Source organism: Perognathus longimembris, unplaced genomic scaffold, assembly GCF_023159225.1.
Source record: "Perognathus longimembris pacificus isolate PPM17 unplaced genomic scaffold, ASM2315922v1 HiC_scaffold_4710, whole genome shotgun sequence".
Lineage (NCBI taxonomy): Eukaryota > Metazoa > Chordata > Mammalia > Rodentia > Heteromyidae > Perognathus > Perognathus longimembris.
Window position 1 is genome coordinate 1 of NW_025960058.1, and position 5,089 is coordinate 5,089.

Genomic DNA, 5,089 nt, shown 5'->3' on the forward strand with positions numbered 1-5,089 from the left:
GCGGACACCCGGCGTGTTGCTTTCCTGGGCGTCACTTGTTCAGCCCATCCAGTACGACGCGCCTGTCGCGCGGCACCGATTTCTCTCTGACTCTTGGGCGCTGCTCCGAGGTGAAGAGCCCGCTACGGGCGGCGGGAGGGGGCGCGGCAGCGGCGGCGGCGGGGCGGGGGGAGCCCGGGGAGTGGGGTCACGCGAGTTCTGGCGGCGGAGCGGGGAAGCGTGGAGCGCACCCGGGCGCGTTGCCCACACTTCCCTTCCCGCGCGGGCTTCTCCGCCAGGCGCCGAAGGCTTAGGCGCCAAGCTGCGTAATGGATGGGGAGGGCGGGGCGGTGGATTCGGAGCCCGGGATGGAAGCCGCTCGGAGGGGAGCGAACGCTGCGGCGCGGCGGGGTGGGGGGGTCTTCCGGGCCCGGCGGGCTGCCTGAATTGGGAAAGGAACAACGAGACTGGAAGGGGACTGCCTGGACGCCGGGGTGCGCGTGGCGGGGGCCGACTACCGCTAGATCGGGGATTAGAAAAGGTAACCTGAGGAGTTGGGGTCCCGACGAGGTTGGAGGAAGACTTTTCTCTTGCTGGGTAGGAAGAGGAAACTTGGAGCGAGGGGACTAGGCTGCCGAGGGTTTGCTCATGGAGGAGGGGGGAGATGGTCAGGTAGCTGAGCTCTCCGGTTCTAGAGGGGGTGGAGGAAATTTGGGATTATTAGGTCCCGAAGGTACTCTGGTAGTGTGAGGGGGCGGGGGAAGGGCGGGGGAGGCCGCCTTTGGTTCGTGAAGTCTTTGGAGTGAGGAGATTTTAATAGCTGTGAAGCCGGGATCCTGGAGGCTGAAATGTGAGGATCGCGGTTGGAAGTCAGCGGGGCTGGGAAGATCTCGAGGCGCTCATCTCCGAAGAAGCGTCTAGAAGCTGGAAGTGGAGCTGTGGCTCAAAGTGGTAGAGCGCTAGCCTTTAGCACAAAAGCTCATACAGCACCGAGGCCCCCGAATTCCAGTCCAGTATACACACACACACACAGAAAAGGCTATGAAAAATGAAATCCACTTTGTTCTTTGATTTTTGTTGTTGTTGCTTTTCGTTTTGGTGAGGTCAAAGTTTTGCAGTCCAAGCTGCTCCCGAACTCGTGGACTGTAGCCATTTTCCCACCTTGGACTCCTGAGTACTAGGACTACAGATTGTACCACTGTGCCAGGCCTCAAGAGGGGTTTTTGTTTGTTTTGTTTGTATTTTTGTTTTTACACTACTTTCATTCACTCCGTTGTCAAGTGCGACTGTTGCTTCAGTTCAAAACTAGTTCCTTCTTTCCGATTTGGATTGTTAATGGTTTTATAAAAGGTAGTGAAGTAGTAAAAAAAATGCATAGATGAAGGGGGGGTCGGAGGCTCATGTCTGTAATCCTAGCTACTCAGAAGGCTGAGATCTGAAGATCATGGTTCAAAGCCAACGCTGGCAGGAAAGTCCTTGAAACTTAAAATCTCCAATTAGCGACCAGAAAACCGCAAGTGGTGCTTTGGCTCAAGTGGCACCCAGGCCCAGAGTTCAAGCCCTACAACCCACCTTAAAAAAAAAAAAATAGCTGAGTTCAACAGTAAAGGAATGGGGTGAAGTAGATTACAGTAAGGTATGTTTATAAGATAATTGTTTTTCTTGTACTTGCATGTTTTTGAGCTAACATTGTTGAAAAATTGTATACGAATTGACCAATCCCTTTGCAAGGCTTCAGGAGAAAAATTTTCATGATACTTATTAAAGAAAGCTGAAGGGCTGGGAATATGGCCTAGTGGTAAAGTGCTTGCCTCATATACATGAAGCCCTAGGTTCAATTCCTCAGCACCACATATATAGAAAAAAGCCAGAAGTGGCGCTGTGGCTCAAGTGGTAGAGTGCTAGCCTTGAGCAAAAAGAAGCCAGGGACAGTGCTCAGGCCCTGAGTCCATGCCCCAGGACTGGCAACAACAACAAAAAAAAGAAAGCTGAAATGGTATTTACATAATGATGAGTTACAATAAAATCTCTAATGTCTTCTCAAATTATATTAATCCAATCAGGCCCAGGTGCTGGTGGCTCACGCCTGTAATCTGAGGGTCTCAGTCCAAAGGACCCCATGAAAGGCTTTTTTTGTGTGTGCGTGTGTGCCAATCCTGAGACTAACTCAGGACCTGAGTGCTGTCCTTGAGTTTTCTTTTTTTTTTTTTTTTTTGCCATTCCTGCCACTTGAGCCACAGCGTCACTTCTGGCTGTTTTCTGTATATGTGGTGCTGAGGAATCGAACCCAGGGCCTCATGTATATGAGGCAAGCACTCTTGCCACTAGGCCATATCCCCAGCCCCTGTCCTTGAGTTTTCATGCTCAAGGCTATCCACTTGAGCACAACTTCACTTCTGGCTTTTTAGTGATTAATTGGAGGTAAGAGTCTTACACACTTTTTTGCCCTGTTGGCTTCAGATTAGTGATCCGCAGATTTCAGCCTCCTGAGTGAGTAGCTAGGATTACATACAGGTCTGAGCCACTGGCTCTCGGCCTGTGTGACGCTTACCTCCAGTTAACCAGCAGAAAAGCCAGAAGTGGAGCTATGGCTCAAGTAGTAGAGCACTAGCCTTGAACAAAAAATGTTCAGGACACACACACACACACAAAGTGCATTTAGATGGTTTGTCTAAAATCTGTAATGGGGGCTGGGGATATGGCCTAGTGGCAAGAGCGCTTGCCTCGTATACATGAGGCCCTGGGTTCGATTCCCCAGCACCACATATACAGAAAATGGCCAGAAGTGGGCGCTGTGGCTCAAGTGGCAGAGTGCTAGCCTTGAGCAAAAAGGAAGCCAGGGACAGTGCTCAGGCCCTGAGTCCAAGGCCCAGGACTGGCCAAAAAAAAAAAAAAAAATCTGTAATGACTAGCCGAGTACAACTATGTGTTTGCCTTTAACCTTTTTGTTGGGGGGGAGGGCAGGGGTCGGTCGTGGGGCTTGAACTCAGCCTGGGTGCTATCCCTGAGCTCTTCAGCTCAAGGCTAATGTTCTACCACTTGAGCCACAGCACCAGTTCTGGTTTTCTGGTGGTTAATTGGAGATAGAGTTTCATGGACTTTCCTGCTCCGGTTGGCTTTAAACTGGGATTCTCAGATCTCAGCCTCCTGAGTAGCCAGGGTTACAGACATGAGCCACAAGTGCCCGGCTTAACCTCATTTTTTACTGTATTTTCCTGGGTATTAAGTAGAGAAAAGGTTTGCAGGCTGTGCAGTTTACCATTTTAACTTAGGCCCCGTGTGTGTGTGTGTGTGTGTGTGTGTGTGTGTGTGTGTGTGTGTTTTAAAGGATCTTAGCAACATACTCAAAAAAGATTAGCCTAATTTCTGATCACATCACAAATAAAACTGTATTCATGTCCCAGTATTCTAGCCGCAGATTCTCTGCAATTCAGAAGCATGGGTTCGCCTGCACTGGTGGCTCACACCTGTAGCTTCTCATAAGACTGAGATCTGAGGATCACAGTTCAAAGCCAGCCCTGACAGGAAAGTCCATGAGATTCTTATCTCTGGTAAACCACCAGAAAACTGGAAATAGAGCTGTGGCTTAAAGTTGTAGAGCTCTAGCCTTAAGCAAAAGAGCCAGGCCTTGAGTTCAAGGCCTATGACCAACAATAAAAGTACATGGGTTTCTCTAAAGTTGAAACTCCTGTTAGGTGTAGTGCCACATTCCTATGGTCTCTATACTAGGGAGGATCAAGGCAAGACTGAAGTTTAAGGGTGGTCTGTGCTAAATATTAGCAAAGTACTATCCAAAAACCCTGGGCTAGGGATGTGTAGCTCATTGTAGAATGCTTGTCTCACATTCTAGTAGTCCTGAGAGCCAGCACTCCAAAAAAAAAAAAAAAATGAGAGCCTGCTCATTGTGGATGTGGGACAAATTCTTGTTTTCTGCTCAAATTTTCCATCTGGAAAGTATTTGCTTCACAAACAACCACAGATGACAAATAAACTAAAAGCCCTTTAGAAACATGACTACCACTTGAATATATTATTACACTACCCATGCCTTCACTCGCTTTTTGAAAACTGGCGTGCTGCCAGTTTTTCACTTGTTTTCTGTTGAGGGTTTATGGATGAGATTCATTTTGCTGATTCCTTAAAAATCTGGCTGTTTGGGACTTCTGAATCCCCTGATTGAATCTGAAAGAAACATCCACCCTTATTGCCCATGTAGCATTTATGAGCTTGCACCCGGCCTAGACTTTTAGTTGAGTGTCCAAGTCAAACTAGAAGCACAATGTGAGGAAAGTATTGTTAGTCTGAAATGGTTGGAACCATTACACTATTGGATGTTGGACCTTTGGTTTTTAAGGAGATGGGAGGCCCTTACAGGAAAAAACAAATTAACTTATGTCTGTCCTACTCAGCCTATTCCAGCCTAAATTTATTTATAATGTTGCTTTTCTTTTTTTGGGGGGGGGGGCTTTTGTTTTTTTGTTGGGCTTGAAACTCAGGACCCCGGGTGCTTCCCTCAGAGCTTTTTACTCAAAGATAGTGCTCCACCACTTTAAGCCACAGATCCATTTCTGGTTTATAGGTAGTTAGAGATGAATCTCACAGACTTTCCTGCTGAGGCTGGCTTCAAACCTTGATCCTCAGATCTCAGCCTCCTGAGTAGTAAGGATTACAGATGTGTAGTACCAACGCCTGACTGAATTGCTTTATTTATTATTTATGTATATATGCATGCCAGTCCTTGGGCTTGAACTCTGGGCCTGGGCACTATCCCTGAACGTCTTTTGCTCAGGGCTGGCACTCTTACCACTTGGGCCACAGCACCACTTCTGGCTTTTTCCTTGCTTATGTGGTACTGAGTAATCAAACCCAGGGCTGCATGCATGCTAGGCAAGCATTCTACTGCTAAGCCACATTCCTACCCCTGAACTGCTTTTTTTAAAATTCTTTTTTTATTAGTTTATATTAGTTATACAAGAAGGTATTTTATTGTTATATCTGCATATGTTTATAATATATTCCAGTCAGTCCTACCCACTCTCCTTGCCTGTTAAATTGATATGTTGCAGTACATACACATACCACTTTCTGATTATTTGGGTCTGGAGAGAGA